Below are 23,454 nucleotides of genomic sequence, written 5' to 3'. Positions count from 1 at the left end.
GGAGCACATTCCAAGCTATGGGGATAGGGTTTGGTCATGAAGAGACGACGCTGAGCCTGAATCAAACCCATGTGGCTAGCAATCCTCACACACTCAGTCAAAATAAGGCTCTGCAAAAAAATCCGATGACAGGGGCTGGAATCATTGGTGTGATAGAAATAGCAGAGGGTTGGAAGGTGGCTGGGGAAAGTTTAAAGAAGGGAAGTGGAATTAAGTTGACAGAGGTAGGGGAAGGGAGTGGAATTGGGAAGGAAGGATAGGCGGGGAACAAGGCATTGACAATAGGAGTGGAAGACTCTAACCGAGTAGGAGGAAGGTTGGTACGAGGAATTAGAAAAACAAGGGAAAAAGGGAGTGCAAGAATGCTCCCAGAAGTAATAGAAAATGTGGAAACAAACTCACAGAACAGGGAGGAAGGGATACGATAGAGGCAAGTGGGGGAGAAGAGGAAAAAACACAAAATAATAAAAAGAAGTGAAGCTGTAGCAAATCTGGTCCTTGGAATGGACATTAAAATTGATGAAGCCATGGAAGTTGCGGACTTAACCCTGGTAGGAAGGGCTAAAGGCAAGAAGTACTCTACCAATTTCATTTAGGAATGGACCTCAATAAATTGGCAAGCAGCACCAAACCCTATTTTTCAGGTCACTACACTAGAAAAGGGTGGTTTATGGTCAAGTTCAGGAGAAGAGAAGCAGTGGAATGGGTTATGGCGAGGAACTGGTCCTTTGGGAGACACCCAATATTCTTTAAGAAATGGAATCCCATGTTCAATGCACAGAGGGAAAGGGTGGATGAATTACTTGTTTGAGTCTCCATGCCTGGACTCCCACCATTCCTTTGGGTTGAATCTATTTTCAAAGCCATTTGGAACCACTAGGAAAATTCATGGAGGCAGACATGTCGTTCCTGCAGACAAGATACCAGGAGATGGATTGTATACTAGTAATCTTAAACCCTTGTTCAGGCTTGCCATAGGAAATTCATTTACAATATAAGGACTTAAAGTACACCCAACAATTAGACTATGAACACCTGGCGTTCAGATGTCACAGGTGTCACATTTATGGGCACTTGGCAAAAGACTGTCCGATGGGGTTTAGGCGAAGAAGGAAATAGCGGAAGGTAGGAGCAAGGGTAGCAAAAGAGGAGGAATCAAAGGAAAGGCAATTAAAGAAAAGTGTGGGCGAAGATCAGATGGATATAGACAGGCAATAGGAGGACATAATCGAGAGCATGGATGTGTAGGAAGAAGGATACCTCGGAACACAACCTCTTCAGCAGCAGGAAGGAACAAATAAGGATCAAGATCCAACAACAGAAAAACTCGGGAACTTCATATTCGCAAAAGAGAGTACGAGTCGAGTCTCTACCTTACCTTCTTTTACTCCAAATTCTTTGAATTTTTCTGAATCATCGTTTGGTCCTTCCAGGCACCAGAACATTGTAATTCCTATTTCAAATAAGGTAAACAATCAATTGGAGAGCATCATAACATCTATCCCTAAGCTAGATCTGAACCGAAATAATGCATTGCATGAGGGTGGCCCAACTCTCGTCGATACCCTAGATGTAAAACCCTTCTACAACCTCAGACCCCATGAGAGAAAAACCCCTCCATGGGAGGTAGTGGGGGGGATCGATATGCAAAGCTCCCAATCAGGCGATTAGAAGGTGAGAGGGACAAAAACCAAGCTGTCAAAGGCTCACCTAAGAGCCAAACTAGACATGGAGGATGGGAAGCAAATGCTCATCTCTGGGGTGCTTAGAGCAGTGAAATCCCCCTCTGAGGTAATTCAATGATCATCATCTCCCTGAATTGTCGAGGCTTAGCCAGTAACCCTAAGAAATTGGCTCTAAAAGAGGTTGTTCACAATTACAACCTAGATATCCTACTTCTTGAAGAAAAATTAGGAGAACGAGAAGAAGTTTCAAAATCTTTGTCTAAATTAATGCCAAGATGGAGCATTCAGGCATTAGATGCCAAAGGCCACTCCGGGGGATTAGCATTGGGAGTAAAAGAAGGGAAGTTCAAAGTCTTGAACACCTAGGGGATGGACCAAATGATGGGGATCAAAGTCTACTCCCTAGAGATATGCAAAAACCTGGTTATACTCAATATTTATGGGCCCTGCCAGGGCAAAGTTCATTTTTAGAAAAACCTCTGCTCTAAGTCTCTAATTGATAACCCAAACTTGGTGATTTGGGGCGACTTGAACTTCTCCCTAGGCACAACCAAAACTTGGGGTCCCTCATCCAGAGAAGATCTGCTCACAAATTTCTTTACAAAAATTATTAGAGAGAATAATATCCTGCACATAAACTTATTGATGTTAAGGCTTACCTGGAGGAATAAGAGAACAGGGGAAGATCGGGTGGCCAAAATACTAGATCAGTTTCTCCTGAGAGAGGTGGTAGTAGCAAAGATCCCATCTTTTCGTCAGTGGATGGGGGAAGGAGGTGACTCTGATCAACTACCAGTTCTGTTGGAACTTAACAGGCATCCCAAAAAACTCGAAACTCCCTTTAAATTTATTCCAACTTGGCTAATGGAGGAATCTTATAACACTCTTTTTAAAGAAATATCGAGACTGGTGAGGACCAGTGTGACTGGGGACAAGCCTCCCACTTTATAGAGAACTTAAAACACCTTAAGAAGGCCATGATGGCATGGCCAGGGCCAAGAGAATGAAAGAAGATGAAGACCTAATCCAAATAGGGAAGGATCTAGATGTTTTGGAAAGCCCAAAAGTTGATGGATATGAAACTCAGGAAAAAAGGGATAGGATCATGTAGCTGGAATCCCAAAGGAGAAAAATACTTTGATCAAGTGAGGAACAGTGTCACTTGAAAAACAGGGCCATCTGGCTAAGGGCTGGGGATGAGAACACCAAATTCTTCCAAAATTATGCAAAAGGAAGGAAGAACTTGAACACCATTTGGTCCTTAAATGCAGAAGGAGGAAGGCAGGCAAGAACCTTTGAGGAACTATCATCAATGGGAATAAGACACTTCCAAAATTTATTTATAGCTCCTTCAACAGTGTCTCTAGTAGAAATGATCCGAATAACTCAAACTTTCCCTCGTTATGCGGACGAAGGGGATTCTATGGAACTCATGGGGGAAGTCACGAGGGGGGAGGTTAAAGGAATCATAAAATCCATGCCAAAGGACAAGAGCCCAGGCCCAGATGGCTGGACAGTGGAGCTGTTTCAACACTTTTTCAAGATAATAGGAAGTGAATTGACTGAAGTGGTAGAAGAGTCCAGAAGGAAAGGTGCAATCTATGCCCCTTTTAATTCAACCTTCATAGCCCTCATCCCAAAGAAGGAAGAACCAACCTCTTTAGAGGATTTCAGACCGATCTCTCTATGTAACTGTATCTACAAAATCATAGAAAAGGTGATTATTGTTAGATTAAAGCCTCTGTTATCCAGGCATATATCAAAAGAAAAATTTGGTTTCCTGGATGGGAGACAGATCCATGAGGTGATTGGTGTGGCACAGGAAACCATTCATAGCATCAAACAAACAAGAAAGCAAAGGAGCAGTAGTGAAAATTGATCTATCTAAATCTTATAACAGGATTAGTTAGATGTACCTTCATATGTTCTTCATCCATCTATGGTTTCAATTATACTCTATTAATTGGGTCATGGTGTGCTTGACTAGTGTGAGCTTTTCGGTGCTAATTAATGTAGCGACATCCCCTTTATTTCAAGGACAAAGAGGACTGAGACAAGGTTGCCCCCTTTCTCCACTCCTCTTCCTCCTAGTGGCTAAAGGTCTCAACCAATTGCTACTAGAGGCCAAAAGAAAAGGTGAAATATATGGAGTGGAAGTGGCTATCAACCTGTATATAACCCATCTTTTTTTTGTCGATGACATCCTCCTCTTTAGTAATGGAAGGAGCAAAACAAATGAATTAAAAAGGATATTGGACCTCTTCCGTAAAGTAACAGGCATGTAAGTGAATACAGACAAATCCCATTTATTTTTATAAGGTTTCAATAGAATGGAAGCCCAAAATATAATTGAAAACCTTCCCTTTGAAGAGTAGAAGTTAGAAGATAGTTTCAAGTATCTGGGTTTCTTCCCAAAACCTCACTCATACAAGAAACAAGATTGGCTCTGTCTAGTAGCAAAATAGAATCAAGTATCGCTCATTGGAGTTTGAGATGGTTGTATAGAGCAGGAAGAATGACTCTCATCAAATCAGTCCTTTTGGCTATACATGTTTATCGAGCAGCCCTAGCATGGGTGCCGAAAGTAATCCAGGAATAAATCAGAAGAGTATGCAACATATTTCTTTGTGCAGGGTCTAAGGAGGAGTCAGTTCTACCTTGGGTAGCAAGGCCAAAAGAGTGGGGAGGATGGGGAATAAAATATATAAAATGCTTTGGACCGTCTCTAGCAGCAAAGTTGGGATGGAGACTAATAAAGATGGAGAACCTGTGGACAATGGTTGTCAAAAGGAAATACATTGACCCCATCCCTTTGGAGGATTGGATCAGGAATCTAAACAAGAAGAAATGCATTGCTTTAGTGGTGTGGAAAGCCACTTTAGATGCTTTCAATATCATAGAACAAGGCCTGTCCTAGCAAGTAGGGAATGGAGAACAAGTCAGGATAGGGAAGGACCCTTGGGTGGGATGCAATGAAGGATATTCACTCTCCCCAAGACTCATAAACCAGCTAGACATCAGAGGCATTTAGTTCATAAGCCAGATTGGGAAAAATGGTCACTCCACCATATGGGGACAAGCCTGGTTAATTGGGACTGACTTAAACCTTAATCAACAATGGAGGGAGGAATGGCACAATTTCATCAAGGAACTGTCTAGGTCTAATGTCAGACTAAGAGATAGACCAGATCAGCTGGTATGGGCACATGCGACTAGGGGCTCTTATTCTCCTAAACAAGGCTATAAATTTCACATGTCAAGAGAAGGATGGGGGAACGAGGAATGGTTGGTTAGCTTATTATGGAAGCTACAATGTCCAGCCAAATCCCCAATGTTATTTTGGTGCATCCTCCAGAATAAAGTGCCAATTTGGGATACATTATAGAGTAGATACAAGTCGGGCCCAGGGAGATGCGCATTATGAACAAATGATGTATAAAGGATCCAACATCTCTTTTTAGAATGCTGATTCACAAAGGATGAATGGAAGGAAACAAGGAAACTGATCTAGAAGAGGGTGCCCTGGGAAGGGGGGTCACTGGTAGAAGTATGGAATAAATGGTGACAGGATTATCAGAAGGAAATTTGAGTAATCTACCCCTAATCATTGCCTAGGGTGTCTAGTTAGCTTGAAACCACGGTATATTTATAGAACAAAACCCCTCAGTTGGGAATACCGTAGTAGGATGCACAACAATCTACTCAAGTATTCTCGAGCCAATCCGGGAGGCAACTCCATGACCTGTTAGAGAGGAACATATAAAGGAAGCAACACATTGGGCCTATTTCAATGAGGCATCTGATCAAAACAACAAATGTGGGGCCTGTTATCGGGAAAACTAGTGTCTATTGAGAGCTACTAGTCCCACTAAGATAGGTAGCTATCTTAGAAACAAACAAACTAAAGTCACTTGTGTTTTCCTTTACGAGAGATGGATGAGAAAGAAGCAAAGAGTACCAACCTCAGTCTTTCGCTTGGCTCCTTGCTTGTTTCCTTTCCCCTTTGACAGAATCTCACCACTCCTTCCTTACTTGTCCCGCTTCAAAGAGCACCTATAGAGTCAAAGCAGCATAATACCATCAAAGCATAGAGATCTATCACCGTAAACAATATAGGATCAGATGTATATTAACCCTACAAATGCATATATAAATACAAGATTCAGAGATATACAAGAATATGGAGGAAAACTCAAATAGCTTTATTGATAGAAGTAGTAGAAGAGAGGATTACAACCCATTGGTCTGACCCAACGCCATCTCCCACCATGAAAGCCCTCTTCACCTCATACAAAGCAAGATCACCCAACAATGTCTTCAAAGAGAAACCAACAACACTTCCTTGCAAATTACAAAATTCCAACCCCTGGATCTCTAAGATGAGGGATCCATATATAGATATTTGCAGAGGTGTGAGTAACCTCTAGGTTTTTTATTAGTGTCATTCCACTGACAGTTCTTGGTTACACTTGGAGATTTCATTGATCTCTTACTCATCCCTAGGCGAATTCTGAGAGGCAAGTGTCATATGAGAAGTTTTTAGAATATTCCTAGATCATCCACTTAGCAAACTGTCTCTACCATTTGTCTATTCCTGCTCTCACACCATACAAAAGGCATTTTCAGTATGCATTGCACCTCCCGTGTGTACAAGGTGAGATGCATTACACCCTAGCCATGGAGCAGGTGAGCTGATCCATATTTGACCAGTTCTGAGCAGGTTTTTAGGGAGAAGTTTTGGGAAATGATGTAATCAGTTGACCTTGATTCTTTAGGGTATGGAACAACACTTTTATGGGTTTAGAAGCCCTTGGTTTATGGACATATGTGATTGGGGTTGCAGTGCCCAAATATGTCTATAATAGCTGCCCCCTAAAGCATGAGGTCGTAAATCTTTTGATGTCGGGTGAAATGCTTTATCATGAGCATCCGAGGTTTTTCGAACTGGAAGGTGACCTGTAATAAGATACAATACAATACATTATCTTCATAATATTTTCATGATCTAGCTAAGGCAGGCATTCCCATGCTCAGCTTTATAAATTCATTTTCATGTACATAGGACACACAACCGTCTGTGTGGAAGACTGATGATTCTGGTAGAGCCATCATCTTTTGTCTTGGATGATTATCTGTGCAGCAATGATGTACATTTGATGTCTTTATTTTCCTAAATATATTGCAGCCTGGATGGATGAAACTAGATCCGTGGTCTTCAAACTCGTTCAATCTTTGCCCGAAGTACAAGTCGATCCATGTGAAAAGATGTTCTGAAGTCGAACATGGAAAGACATCACCTGATTACCAGCCAATGATGTAAGTTGTTAACAGGCGCGAGAGGAATCACCGATAATGATAATGACCCTCAAGGTACTGCAGTACAATTCACGTTGTGTGAAAATGGGACTTGACGTCGAACACCACGCAAAATCTTTCGGTCGAAGGCCATTAATGTAAACCTGTCGCCGGAAGTGAGAAACTTGCCATTGAGGCATGCAAGCTTCAAAGTAGTGAAAGGGTTGTTCCTAAGTCAACTTCTTGGATAACGAGCTGATGTCGACAAGAAGTGACCTGTCGTAGGAGGGCCTTAATGAATCCCACATCTATGACATGAAACAGAACAAAAGATTTTGTGGAGGTGAAAACGATGTGATGATACAAGGTTCAAGGTGGCAGTCATGAAAGAAAGAAGGGTGAAGGTATTGCAGCGGATGAGACACAAGCTAGGTTGGTGAATTCTCTGAGCGACTTTTCTTGAACATATCGGCGACACTGAAATGGATTGGTAGCGTTAACCCCAAAGATGGATTGTACAGTGGACCAATGGTGATATGATCGGTGAATGGAATAACCCAACCCGACTCAATCATGGTGATGGAGTGAAAGTGCCATGGACAAGAGCGACCTGCTACCAATAAAGTTTCTTCAAGTTTTCTTCCCAATTTTCCCTAGTCATTTTTTACGAGTACCTCTTTATTTTTTTCAAGCTTGAGGACGATAACATATGCTTGTTCTATAATTTTCCATTCGGGCAAACTCGTCGCTATGTTTTAACGAGCCTAGCGACAGTGAGACTCGCTCTTGTCTAAATGGACAAGTTTGTCGCTATTGTTTTAACGAGTTTAATGATAAGGATAACTCGGTTCTTTTCAATTTTAGAGAGTCTGAAAAGAGATGGAAAGGAAACTCCAATATTCCTTTTTCGTAATATAATCCCTTACGTCTGAAAAACAATGCGAAAGGGATGACTTTTCGATAGTTTTAACGAGCCGAACAAGACAAACGCTTGATCTTTTTGTGTAATGATCCCTCAGGTCCAAAAAGATTAAAATCTAGAGGATGGATATCACTTCCAATCACTTTAACGAGATGGAGAGGCCAATTGATCGGCAATCTTTTCATATTTTATGAGTCAGATGAAAAGAGCTTAAAGGAGACTCGTTTTTTGAGGAACGAGTGATATTTTTGAGTAGCAACTAGTTCCAGGTGAGGCTTGGAATTTTTCAATCACGACAGTGTAAAGAAGATGGCTAATAGAATCGCTCATCGCAGCTGTTCCTCAAAAGGGGTAAACAATCAAATGGAGGCATATGATCGGCTAAAAAAGAGTGGAGGTGATGGTAAGAACACGACCAAGGCTCAAAAGCTGATGATAATGCAATCGCAATGGTTATTTGCTGAAGGTGGGTTCATTTTTTAATGAGCTTAAACTCTAGTGGAACATATGCTCATTGCTAAGTTTATTTTTTAACGAGCTTGAACTTCACGTAAAACTGCTTGTGACTAGGTTTATTTTTTAACGAGCTTGAACTTTGTGGAAAAATTACTCATGATAGGTTTGCATGCCCCTAGAATAATGACGCAAATCGTGGTGCATTCCCCCCAAGCTTCATTGCATTCAACGTGGTGGCTGGAATGAAGGTTTAACTTCGAGATCTTTGAAAGACTCGACCTGGATTTTACGAGATCGTAATCAAAACTCGATTTGGAAAGGGAGTTGATTCATTTTTTAATGAGGTTGACACAAGATAAGAACCATCCTCAGAATCCACCATATTTACAATATTTGATAGAAAATAAAAAACTGAAGGATGATTAAGGTCGCTAGAATAATTTTCATGGTAATCCAGAAGATGGGAACGATGGTGGTAATATTCCCATGGTGCCTCTCCTATCATCATTGACTGAATGATTTCTTCGTCTGTAGAATGTACATGTGACCAAGGATCTGAAGAGGTGCCATATTCCTTAGACCTATCTATCCAAACACTCAATGAGCATTGATTTGGGTTTGCCCCCCAGTCCAAGAAAATTGATTGCTACAATATTTCTAAAATGGAGATGATCCATGCTGACAAAATGTTTAGGAATCTTCTGAATCTTTTAGATATAGAAGATATCATATTGCAAGTTTCCACCGTGGCCACTTCCGCCAAATTACTCGGAGGCGGTAGGGCGAAAGTACCCATTAAAATAGGGTATTTTAGGAGGCCCACTCCGATATTTTGAAGTGATTGAGAGTTTCCATGGATCATTGGGATGCTTCCCATAACTCGTGAACTGTTGGGGAGGAAGGATTGCTGAACAACAATTGTAATTCCTCCTTGAAAATGAAATGAAATCTTTCTAAAGTATGTTGACCAAAAACCCCCAAAACAACATAAAACATAAAAAAAATGAAGTAAGAAGAGTTAGCTAGCATAAACAGTGCACTACACTTCATCAGTTTACGATACCTGGATTGTTAATTTATGTAGAGCAATTTAGGACACTAAATTGACCAAACATTTTGGCGCCGCTACCGGGGAAGTGTAACTAGATAGCCTTATCTCTTACATTCAAAAAAAATGATTATGCATAGAGAAAGAGACTCTAGGGGTAGATTTATAGCTAGGGGTAGTAGTTCAATTCCTACAACACCACCTACTCCACCAAGAGCAAGGAAAGATACACCTCCATCCCAAACTCCTACTCCTAGACATAGAACACCTGAAATTCCAAAGGCAAAAATTCAATCAAAAGAATCTCCTACTTCATCTACCAATTCAGTCCTAGAGGAGAAAAATATTGAATCTCCAACAACAGAAATAGCCTTTTCTACCTCCACAAGAGAGCACATTTTCGTTGAAGAAATAGGAATACCTAGTGAGGAAGAAGAAGTAGAACCTATCTCCCATATCCCATTAATAGAAGAACCATAGGAGGAGAAAGTAACCTTGAAGGTTGAACCTTATACTGAATTTGAGTAAACTATAATGACAGAAGAAAGAGAAGATGGGGAATTCAGTCTGTCTGGAGGGGGTAGAGGAAGAGGTAGAGGAAACAATGGATGAGGTAGAGGAAATAATGGAGGAGGTAGAGGAAATAGGGAAATAGATAATTCTCTTAGATTCCCTATAGTGGATGAAGAAACAAATGACACAATGAAAAATATATCACCTTCTGTCCTCCCAAACTTCCATGGGTTAAAAATTGAGGATCCTAAAACATTCTTATTTGAGTTTGAAGTCTTGTGCAGAACCTATGACTATCTAGAAGACTCTCAAAAACTCAAACTATTTCCCTCAACACTAAAAGGCGCTGCTTTGAAGTGGTTCATGGGGTTAGTCACTCAGTCCATTGGAACATGGAATGACATGAAAAAAAAAAAATTGGATAGGTACTTGGATTATTGCATGCCTACCAATCACAAAGATGAAGTGTTCAAAATGATGCAAAGAGAGGATGAAAATTTAGAGGCTTTGATTGAGAGATTCAATTATAATTTGAAAAGAGCAAAAATGGACAATTTAGATGAAGATACCTTGAAATCTCTTTTATTAAAAGCCATTAGAGATGAGTGGATAGATATCCTTAACATGATGGGGAAGGGAGATATCTCTTAACTTCCATTAAATGATATAGGAGAATTATGTGTTCATCTCTCAAGAGGGAAATCTAAAATTGGGAAAGGTCCAAGAAATCCTTCTCTTGTTAGAGTAAACAAATCTGCAACTGGATCTGTAAGTAGGGAAGAAATTGGTAATATTCTTGATGAGTTTAAAACTGAAATTTTAGGGAGTCTTAGTGAGCAAATAGACACCCTTAAATTACAAAACAAGCAGAAAAATGAGGCTGATGCTTTAGCCATTTTTTGTCCAAAATGCAGAAAAAAACATGCTCTAAGAGAATGCCCTTTAGATACAATAGTTGTAGAAACTTGTATGATTTGCTCAAAAAACCATGAGACCAAAGGTTGTCCTTCAATTTCAGGTTTTAAGGCTATCTTTCAATAGGGGCCACAAAATCAAAGATTTAACAATCAAATGGATCTTCAGCCCCCATCAAATCGGAATTCTTGGCAGCAACCTTGGCCTCAACCTCAATCTCAATCTCAAACTTGGCCTCAACCTCAATCTCAATCTCAACCGTGGGCACAAGGAATACAAAATCTTTATGGGATATTTTCTCAATATTATCAATATCCTCCATCATATCAGAATTATCCTCCCCCACACATTCCACAACAAAATCAGCAGCCACAACTTCAAAATCAAAACCCTCAACTTTCATTACCATTTCCACAACAAAACCAAAATCCTCAACTCTTACTACCATTTCAGCAGAAACCAAATTAGCTACCTGCCCAACCATTACCAAAACCCAATAATAAAAACCCTCAAAATTCTTACATGGTAGAAGGACAAAAATTTCTAACTTACATGATTACTCCTCTAGATCTTCATGATGTTCAACTAAGATCTGGTAGGATATTAGAAAAGGAAAGGCCTTCTCTAGTTATTAAAAAAAAAAAAAAAAAAGATAATTTTGAGGAAGATTCTCTAGAAATAAATAATTTTTTGGAGGAAACATCTCTCAAAAACCAAAACATTGAAAAAGAAAAAGAAAAAGAATCAGTGAGCACAACTCCTATCATTTAGCAACCAACATCTACTTCTACACCTCATTTTCCTGAAAGATTACAAATTGATAGAGGAGTAGAAAATCATATTATGTTGCCCAATTATGATTTTCTAGATGAATTGAAAAATGTCTGTATCAAAATCCCTTTGCTATAAGCCATTAAAAAAATTTCAATTCTAGCAAAAACAATAAAGGAGTTGAGCATAAAGAAACCAGGAAGAAATCCAAAGGAAACAAAAAGAATTCACCTTGTAGGAAAAATAGCAGACATAATGATGGGAAAAATTGTCATACAAAAATATGTGGATCTAGGAAGTCCAATTGTGAAAACACATATCAATGGAGTTGAAATTCCGAATACATTGATTGACTTAGGGGCAACAATAAACATCATGAGCAAACAAACTATGGAGCAACTCACGCTTCTGAATCTTCTTTACAAACCTACCTTACTGCAACTAGCAGATAGATCAATAATCAAACAAGATGGAGTGTTAGAAGATATTTCAGTATCTTTAGATTCTTGGGAATATCCTATTGATTTCATGATCTTAACTCCCAAGAACAATCTAGGAGGACATGCACTCATATTAGGAAGACCTTGGCTGGCCACAACTTATGCTTTTATTATCTATAGATCTTATGACATGTATATTTCTGATGGTAATTCAACAAAAAAATTCACTTTATATCCCCCAGCAAAAGCAATCAAAGAAATAGATGACAAAGGATGGATTGATGATGAAGATGATATTCATCCTCTCTTTACTATTTCAAATGTTAGTGAAGATAGTCAAATTTTAAATACATTGGAAAATTTTGAATCATCTTCAGAATATGACCATATGCAACTTCAAGAAAAATCTAATGTTGAATATTTGTCATTTAGGCAGATGTCTCTCTATTCTATGGAAGAGTTTGGTATCTCTACAATTGAAATTTTTCTAGGTAGCACATTGAACATAAAAAAAACTTGCAGAAACTACAACAAGAAGAGCTAATCAAAACATTACAAAAACATTATGTTGCATTTGCATGGGAATACACCGACATGAAAGGCATTAATCCTAAGACTTGTATCCATCACATCTACATTGAGGAAAATTGTAGACCTATCAGACAACCTCAGAGAAGGATGAATCCAAATCTTAGGGAGATTGTGAAAGAAGAGCTCCAAAAATTACTGAATGTAAACTTCATTTACCCAATTTTAGATAGCCAATGGGTTTCTCCTTTGGTAATTGTGCCTAAAAAAAATGGTAAATGGAGGGTGTGCATTGACTATCAAGAACTAAATAAAGCAACCCTTAAAGATCATTTCCCTTTGCCTTTTATAGATCAAGTGTTAGATACATTAGTAGGTAAGAAGTATTTCTCATTCTTGGATGGTTTTAGTGGTTATAATCAAATTCAGGTAGCACCTGAAGATCAGGATAAAACCACATTTACTTGTCCATGGGGAAATTATGCCTACCGAGTACTTCCTTTTGAGTTATTTAATGCACCTGCAACAATCCAAAGGGTAGTACTAGGGATTTTTTCTGATCTAATACATGATTGTGTAGAGGTATATATGGATGATTTTACAATCTATGAGAATACATTTGAAGAAGCTTTGGAAAATTTGGAAAAATTTCTTAAAAGATGTAAAGAAACAAATCTTTCACTAAGCCATGAAAAATGTTTTATTATGTTTATAGAAGGTATTGTTTTAGGACATCACATTTCAAGAGATGGGATTAAAGTTGACAAATCTAAAGTTGAAGTCATCTATAAATTATCAATTCCAAATTTCCAAAAGGATGTTAAGATTTTTCTAAGATTTACAGGATACTATAGGAGGTTTATAGAAAATTTCACTAAAATAGCATCCCCACTCTTGAAATTGCTTACCAAAGATTGTGAATTTAATTGGAATTCTGATGGCCAATTGGCATTTGAAACCTTAAAAATAAAAATTTCTGAAGCACCCATTTTAAGAGGTCCAAATTGGAAACTTCCTTTCCATATTTCAACAGATGCTTCAGATACAGCTCTGGGAGTTGTATTGGGACAAAATATTTGATTCCTTATGCCATTTACTATACAAGTAATAATTTGACTCCCACTGAGTTAAATTATATTGTGACTAAAAAGGAATTTTTAGTTGTTGTTCATGCAATTAACATGTTCAGACACTATGTAATAGGCTATGAAACCTTTGTTCATACAAATCACTCTGAAATTAGATATTTAATGAATAAACCTGTTACTAATGGAAAAGTTACAAGATAGCTTTTACTTTTGCAAGAATTCAACATTATTATGCTAGATAGACCTGGAAAACAAAACACAGTTGCTGATTTCTTTTCAAGGATTCAGAATATCAAAGAAGATTCTCCAGTTGAAGATAAGTTTCCTGATGAATATCTTTTTGCAGTAACTACTCAAACTCCTTGGTTTGCAAATATTGCTAACTATTTGGTCACAAGAAAGTTACCCTCACAATTGTTTCCTAGAGATAAAAGAAAAATTATTCAGGAAAGTGCAAGATATTCATGGATCACAAACAAATTGTATAAAACAGGACCAGATCTTATGATCAGAAGGTGTGTCAGGGATGATGAAATGCCCGAGATTCTTAAGGCATGTCATGATGAGCCATGTGGTAGACACTTTGCTAACAAAAGGATAGCCTATAAAATTCTTTCTTTAGGATATTATTGGCCATCCATCTTCAATGATGCTAAAGAATATGTCAGGAGATGTGAAAGCTGCCAAATGGTAGGGAAACCTGCTTCCTCAAATGAAATTCCATTACAAATTCAGGTACTCATCAAACCTTTTGAAAAGTGGGCCTTAGATTTTATTGGGACAAATAATCCTTCATCTAAGCAGAAGAAGTATATATTGGTATACACTGATTATGTCACTAAATGAGTAGAATCCAAAGCATTACCTTTTGCTAATGAAAAATCTGTAGTTAATTTTCTTTTTGAGGACATCTTCACTCATTTTGGTGTTCCAAGAGAAATTGTGACAGATCAGGGATCTTAATTTACATCTAACATGGTGGAAGGGCTTGTGGAAGAATACACGATAAAACATAGGAAATCTACTCCCTATCATCCACAAGCAAATGGTCAAGTGGAATCTACAAACAAAGTGATTAAAGGAATCCTCACTAAGACTGTGCATCTACATAGAAGAGATTGGGCGGAAAGGCTTCCTGAAGCCTTATGGGCCTATAGAACTACATGGAGAAACACAACAGGACATACACCCTATGAACTTGTTTATGGGAAACAAGTCATGTTCTCTATAGAGTTCCAAATTAGAATTTTCAAGATGGCAGTCCAACAGGGACTAGATTTATTAGAGGCACAAAAGCATAGGTTGGAGTAATTAAATGAACTTGATGAAATTAGGCAAGAGGTAGTTCAAAGGACTAGTATAGTCTAACAATAGAGGGCTAAATGGAATGACAAATATATCAAGGACAAGAGGTTTCAAGTGGGAGATTTGGCGCTATTGTTTGATTCAATGTTTAAAGATTTTCAAGGGAAGTTTCAAACTCATTGGCTTGGGCCATATGAGATTGAAAAAGTCTTTAGTAATGGAGAAGTGAGGATAAGAACAATAGATGAAAGTAAGACTCCTCTTCTTGTGAATGGTCATAGATTAAAGATATATCAGAAACCAATTTCAAAAGAGGAATTCATTAAGATTTTCCAAGACAATTCTGAAATGAAGCTAGTGAAGAAGAATTCTTCTTCTCCAATAACTTAGGGTTTATTTTCCTAAAAAAAAAAAAATCGTATAAGGTTGAAAACCAATCATTGATTGGCATACTTATACAGAAAATATAGGGTGAAAATAAGAGATTTCTAACACCCTATATTTTCCATTTTCTTTCTGTAATAAGTAGTGACAAAAAGCTACAGTCACTCTATAGTTTAGATTCTACAAATTCATCATCTCATCTCACCTCACTCCATTTTATTTTTGCAGTTTCACTTCATCTCGTTGTCATATTTCATTAATAAATTTTTCAATTTTTCCTTTTACAGTTTTCATTCCATCTTCATTTCATTTATCATCTTGTCTTACATCTCATTTCATTTCACTTACATAGGCACTTCCATTTCGTTCATGATCCATAAGCATTATTTACTTTATGTTCCACATTCTGTGGTTGATTCTGTTCTGCAGCTAATCTGATTCTACAGCTACAATTTGTTTATCAGTTTAGGCACAAGTGTACAGTTCATAATAAAATCATGTATGCAGGGAATTGAAGAAAAAATCAGTTTTTGAAGACCAACCATGCTCAAGGTACCTGTGTATCAACATAAAAAAAAATAAAAAAAATAGCAAGCGAAAGGTAAAGGTTCCAGAGGTAAATGCAAAAATTTATTTCAAAAAACAATTTGAAAACATAAGTTTGTCTAGTATGTATAATCACATGTCTCCTTAATCAACCATCATTTGATTTGACTGCCACTATGTCTCCACCATATCTTCCATCTTTAATGACAAACAGTCTCAATGATTCTTTCATAACAAATCTCCGCTTCAAACTCCATAACATGTACTCAAACAGTCCTCCACAACTCCACCTGTTAACGGTCAAGCTGATGATGTGAACCACCTATCTACGACTCTCTAAACCCTTAATGTCTATTTATTACATGCAAACTCTTAAGTTTATCTCTCATATTCACACAGTCATTTCATATACACAGTATTTCCATTTTCTATATACACAATCATTCCATTTTCCATATACACACAGTGTTTCCATTTTCATATATACGCAGTCATTCCATTTCCATACACACAGTCATTCCATTTCGCAAATAGCACTGATTTTATAGACAGTGAGAGTAATTTTGAAGGTTAACCAAAAACAGTGGATATGGGGCTTATTTTCAGGACAGAGCCCGTAGGGGTAAAGTATATGGAGGGGTATCCACAGCTTAAAGGCATGCTGCAGAAGGCCGAATGGTTAAATTTTATTGAGAAATTTGATGGCTACCACAAGGAAATGACCAAGTCTTTTGCAAGGTGATTTGATGGAACAAAAGTGGAGATAGGAGATACAATATTTGTAGTCACATAATCCTTCATAGTAGAAGCAACAGAGCTTCCGAGACAAGGAGAAATATGGTTTAAAACAAGGAATTTCATGGTGAATCTTGGAAAGTGATCCTTAGAAACCCAGGTATAGATGTTACAGTGCTTAGGAAAGGAATTCCTAATTCAGCACCCAAAAACAAATGGGGTAATATGTTGTTGATATTGCAAAAATTCATTACATGTGAAGGAAGATTTGAGTTTATGTATGTTTACGATATATGCTTATTAATGAATTTCTTAGAAAATAGAACCATGAACCTTCCCTTCTTCCTTCTAAACAGTATGCAAAGGATGGCTAAAAATGTCCAAAAGAAAATTGAATCCATAGAAACAACTATGTATCATCAAGGATTAGTGAAAATACTAGTTCAATTCCATTTGAAAAGTATAGGGGATACCTGGGAAGATTTATTGGTAAGAAATTTTTTCCAGGATGCTTCAGAGTCACCTGAGGAAAGTCAAGTTACGAAAAGTAGGAGGAGAAATATCAGAATTAACATTCAAAACAAATCTAGAACCTCCTCAAAAAATAATGATGCAAAGACAACTTCTAAACCAGACGTTAGAAAGGAGTATAACCAGAAAGGAAAAATGAAAGAGAGAGTTGAAGAAATCAATGAAGACATTCTTGAACCTTCATCACCACAAGAAGATGAACAATTACTCTCTAAAAGACTAACCAAGATTAAGGAGCAAATCAAGAAAAAGAAGGAGATAGGGAAGAGGAAGAAGGACACAAGAGAAGAAACCATAAGCTTCAAAAACCTGAGAAGGAGCTCTAGACTCCAAGGTAAGGTGAGGAATGTAACATCAAAAGAATCCTAGTTCATAAACTTAGAGGAAGAAACCCTAGTTTAATCTCCTGACAGTATTCCACTCAAACACAGTCCATAAAACTCTCTTCCACAGAGTTTTGAAGGCATCCCAAGCAGAGCTTCTCCTGGCATAGATCCACTACAACAGCAAATCTATGACTACATAGAGTCATTAGAGAAAGGATACCTCAATGGATCCAAGATCCTAAACCAATCTAAAGTAGCGTTTCAACCCACAAGAATCTCTAACTAGCTCTCTCAAACAAGAAATCTTTGAGTTAGATATTTTGAATAGGCACATTCAAGAAGAAAATTAAACCTTGAGGGAACAGAACAAGTTGGATAAAGCCATTCATGACAACACAATGCTACACCTAGGATTATGGTACAAGAAAAATACGAAGCTGAAGAGGAAAAATAGAAATTTGAGCAGAGCACTTATCAACCTCAAATACAGACTTCTTATGAAGAAGCCCATGATGGCAATCAATGCAAGGAGAAGTAAGAAAAGGAAGTTGGATGTGCTCGCAGAAGTATTAGAACAAATGCAATAGGAGAAAGAAGTTCACATTTTTGAAAGTTGCATGGGGACATGTAATGATTTTGCAGTGGGGATGTTTGGTCAATTTAGTGTCCTAAATTGCTCTACATAAATTATCAATCTGGGTATCGTAAACTGATGAAGTGTAGTGCACTGTTTGTGCTAGTTGACCCTTCTTATTTCATTCTTTCTATGTTTTATGTTGTTTTGGGGGGGTTTTGGTCTTTTAATTCTTAATGATTTACAATGTAAATTATAAAAACTAAATCTAACTTTCTTAAAGACTGCTCTAAATCTAAAAATTAAAACAGAGCTAAGAAAGATTTAGAAGCAAAGCTAAGAAAGAAATGAAAACAAAGTTTCTATTCTTATTTTACCATGATTTCCAAATCATGAATTAAAACTGAAAGTGAAATTTGCAATTGATGTCTAACTAATTACAGAAATAAAACTAAATGAAATACTTGGTTACTCTGCCTCTCAATTTTGGGAGAAATTCTCCTTGGGATGACATTTGACTAATTCTGTACTTCATTAATCTAAGAGAAAGCAAATATAAAGATGCAGAAATAACTCATTGCATAGATGAAATGTTCAACCACTTAGTTAAAAATGAATTATCAACATGAAGGGTTTTCCATAAACATTCATTAACACCATGAGTCAGTAAACTAAAAATGAAATGGCAAAGATAGTAAATGACACTGATCAATTTAATTGAGGATTTAAACTAGCCTAAATAATGAATGAAGTAAACTATCCAACATTGTATCCTTATCATTCTTCAATCCTACTCTCATCCTGAAACAAGGTTAGTTTTTAATTGAAGAAACAAGATTACACCATTGAGTTCTGTCATCTAAACTGCTAATAGAAACTAAAAAGAGATCAAGCTAAAAAAAACTGCTCTAAATCATAAACATTGTTAATAAGAAAATGATGGAAATTGCATTATAAACATTGTTAGTAAGAAAATGATTATAAACACTGTTTTAGAAAGAAAATGATGAATTTACAGTTAACAAGAAGAAGAAAAATAAAATGAAATGAAACCTTCTTCAGTGTAGGGGCCCTCTGCAACTGATTAGGCTACGCATGCTCAATCAAATCCAAGAAAAATCCTTCAGATGTTCATAAAAACATGCGGTCTTCTCATATTAAAATAGGGACACAAAAAGCCCGAAAATTATAGAGTCTAGAACTTTGATTTCACAATAAAACTACTACTATTACTACTCACTTCTTCAGTCCTTTACACAGGTATTTATAAGAAAAATCATATAACTATTTGTGGAGAAAAGCATGCTATAGCTAAACACGTAGAAGACAGATATGCAGAATTTCTTACTCGGCTATTGGAGACATAAATCCAAGACATGTTCACTGTTGGATTCATTTGTACAAGTGGTTTTTGGAGTCCGTAGGTACATGTAGTTGCTCTGAATAATGCTTCCCATCACTGTGAAACACATTAATTAACCACGAAACAGAGTCCTATTACCTTTGGTCTCTTTGTGTTTGACTTATCCATTGACCGTAGTCTTATCCAATCTTCTTTGTCAACCTAGGCTGAATGAATAGGATAGGGTCCATGTCATGATGATTTCCAAGCAGCCCATGTGGTTAGTTTCTCCTTTTGACACCTGGGATCTGTTAGAGCATGAAGGTAGCTGCGAGACAACCAATTAGCTATCAAATAGGCTACGTTCCGTAGCTAATATACAAAAATTTATTCAAATAGAAAAACATAAAAGCATAACATGTAAATCACTAAATGTCCTCCTCAAGACAATATATACCAGTTATTGGTGAAGAGAATGCATCTTTCTTATTGAAAAAAAAAGAAAAGGAATGAGAAGAGTTCTTAAGGAAAGAGTAATTTTGAGGCTCAACATAATGTTTTTCATCTTTATTTGTTGCATGTTTTCCATTATTTCTTTATGGATTTTCTCTGCACTGATGTATCGCTATTGTTTGAATATTGTTGATCTTTCTAGCACTATATTTCTAAACATACTACAGTATACAAGACCTATAAACTATCTAACAACTTTTATTAATAATTTTTTTTTAGCTTTTTTCTTTCCCACAAAATAATATATATATATATATATAATTGTTTAGATTGATCAAAGTTGCCTTTGAAAAAATAACTTTTACCTATTGTGTTAGATTGATCAAACTTGCACATGTAGATTTTAGAGTCAAGTCAGAAAAAATGACATTATATTCTTAATGGTTTGTTTTTTCAGCACTGCTCCGATTATAATGACACATCGAGACCATTGTTACTAGTTACATTGTCTCCTGACAAGATGGTGTTGAAGAAGCCAATTCGTGTGGATACCGATGTGAAATTGTTGGTGTTGTTACTTGGGTTGGCCGCTCATCAATTGAGATTCAAATGATCATAACTGAGCTATCTGGAGGTATTTATACAACAATGCCTCACTATTTTTCATCACTACCATTTACTTTGCAAATGTTGTTTTGTAATTGAAGAAGCTCCCATGAGATTTTTGCTTGGGCCTTTTCCGCAGGGGAAACTGGAAGTGGGGGCTCTGTTGCTCTAATTACACTCTTTACGCTTGTGTCATGAGACTTGAAAACTAGAAATAAACCCCTGTTAACTGACTTGTACCCCAAACAGACACAGAAAAGGCACTCCTAGCGGAAGATGAAGCAAGAGACATGAGAAGGAAGAAGGAAATACAAAGATGTGGAAAGGAGTTTGAGGAAAGCAACAAGTTGCATGGTGATGGCGATGGTGTGAGAGTAGAAGCTTTGTTGAGAGAAGGTCGTGTGTTGTGTGACATGCCTGTTGCTTTTGCAGACAGGGAAAGCATACTGATAAAGGTACAAGGCTTGTAAATGCACTCGTTTGCCAGCCACAACAACGCAACTTACATGGACGAATCTTTGGAGGGTTTCTGATGCATCATGCCTTTGAGTTGGAATTTTCTACCTGTTATGCTTTTATAGGTCATGCTCCTTGCTTTCTGAAAGTTGATCATGTTGATTTTCTGAGACCGGTGAGTAACACTTCCTGCAAATAGATATTTTAACTCCCCAATCTCATCATTTGAGTTTGGTCTGTTTAATTTCGTAATAGTTCTCTGATTTACTAGTCGAGTACTGTGGAGGACAGGGGGAAGGTGGTGGGAGTAAATGTTTTTCAGGAAAGGGAAGCCCATAAGCTCATGAATGCCTACATCAAATGGCATCCGATGGTGTAATGGAGTTCTTTTCGAAGGCTAGATGTGCTGCTGCCTCGTACCCACAGCACGCGATTGAAGGCAGAACAGTGAAGGGAATTTTTATTGCTAAGTAGCTACCAAGGAAAATACAGGTAGAAGATGGTCAAACCAAGTGATTCTATTGAGCTGGACCCCAAGCCTGGGGACATGCTGTCGGTCTGGGGTCTGGAGGTAATGGACCAGAACATCGAGATGTATATTCGTCCAGCTGGATGATCAGGGAGGAAGAAAGGAGGCTCGAAAGCAGGTTGGAAGCAGAGTAAAACCCTAGGGCTCTTGGAGGAAAGTTTAGGATTGTTGTATCTGGAAAGCTAGGAAGGGCAGTAGAAGGTTCATGAGAAGTCATCCTTGTTGGAGCATGAAGTGGTAGCAATCGATACTTTCCAATTAATTTTTGATCCATCCCATCCTCACAGTCATTTGTATTCAAGAGTGTTAGAGGACATCGTAATTAGTTGTGTGTTTAGAAGTAATGATGAATGGAGCACATTCCAAGCTATGGGGATAGGGTTTGGTCATGAAGAGACGACGCTGAGCCTGAATCAAACCCATGTGGCTAGTAATCCTCACACACTCAGTCAAAATAAGGCTCTACAAAAAAATCCAATGACAGGGGCTGGAATCATTGGTGTGATAGAAATAGCAGAGGGTTGGAAGGTGGCTTGGGGAAAGTTTAAAGAAGGGAAGTGGAATTAAGTTGACAGAGGTAGGGGAAGGGAGTGGAATTGGGAAGGAAGGATAGGCGAGGAACAAGGCATTGACAATAGGAGTGGAAGACTCTAACCGAGTAGGAGGAAGGTTGGTACGAGGAATTAGAAAAACAAGGGAAAAAGGGAGTGCAAGAATGCTTCCAGAAGTAATAGAAAATGTGGAAACAAACTCACAGAATAGGGAAGAAGGGATACGATAGAGGAAAGTGGGGGAGAAGGGGAAAAAACACAAAATAATAAAAGGAAGTGAAGCTGTAGCAAATCTGGTCCTCGAAATGGACAATAAAATTGATGAAGCCATGGAAGTTGGGGACTTAACCCTGGTAGAAAGGGCTAAAGGCAAGAAGTACTCTAACAATTTCATTTAGGAATGGACCTCAATAAACTGGCAGGCAGCACTGAACCCTGTTTTTCAGGTCACGACACTAGAAAAAGGGTGGTTTATGGTCAAGTTCGGGAGAAGAGAAGCAGTGGAATGGGTTATGGCGAGGAACTGGTCCTTTGGGAGACACCCAATATTCTTTAAGAAATGGAATCCCATGTTCAATTCACAGAGGGAAAGGGTGGATGAATTACCTGTTTGAGTCTGCATGCCTAGACTCCCACCATTCCTTTGGGTTGAATCTATTTTCAAAGCCATTCAGAACCACTAGGAAAATTCATGGAGGCAGACATGTCGTTCCTGCAGACAAGATACCAGGAGATGGATTGTATATTAGTAAGTTTAAGCCCTTGTTCAAGCTTGCCATAGGAAATTCATTTACAATATAAGGACTTAAAGTACACCCAACAATTAGACTATGAACACCTGGCATTCAGATGTCACAGGTGTCACATTTATGGGCACTTGGCAAAAGACTGTGTGATGGGGTTTAGGCAAAGAAGGAAATAGCAGAAGGTAGGAGCAAGGGTAGCAAAAGAGGAGGAATCAAAGGAAAGGCAGTCAAAGAAAAGTGTGGGCGAAGATCAGATGGATATAGACAGGCAATAGGAGGACATAATCGAGAGCATGGAGGTGTAGGAAGAAGGATACCTCAGAACACAACCTCTTCAGCAGCAGGAAGGAACAAATAAGGATCAAGATCCAACAGCAGAAAAACTCGGGAGCTTCATATTCGCAAAAGAGAGTACGAGTCCATTCTCTACCCTACCTTCTTTTACTCTAAATTCTTTGAATTTTTCTGAATCATTGCCTGGTCCTTCCAGGCACCAGAACATTGTAATTCCTATTTCAAATAAGGTAAACAATCAATTGGAGAGCATCATAACATCTATCCCTAAGCTAGATCTGAAGCGAAATAATGCATTGGGTGAGGGTGGCCCAACTCTCGTCGATACCCTAGATGTAAAACCCTTCTAAAACCTCAGACCCCGTGAGAGAAAAACCCCTCCATGGGAGGTAGTGGGGGGGATCGATATGCAAAG

The 23,454-nt window shown here is 38.0% G+C and overlaps 1 pseudogene; it reads left to right on the top strand.

Annotated features, from left to right (window-relative positions):
• LOC149201539 (acyl-coenzyme A thioesterase 2, chloroplastic-like) overlaps positions 1 to 21,298 on the top strand; it is a 37,127-nt pseudogene extending 15,829 nt beyond the window's left edge.
• The last annotated feature ends 2,156 nt before the right edge of the window (positions 21,299 to 23,454 follow it).

Source organism: Pinus tabuliformis, chromosome 2_1 (genome assembly GCF_031772625.1).
Source record: "Pinus tabuliformis cultivar Carrire ecotype Pingquan chromosome 2_1, CPIR1, whole genome shotgun sequence".
NCBI classification, from domain to species: Eukaryota; Viridiplantae; Streptophyta; class Pinopsida; order Pinales; family Pinaceae; genus Pinus; species Pinus tabuliformis.
Note: the sequence above shows the minus strand (reverse complement) of the source record. Positions and strands in the feature narration are given on the sequence as shown.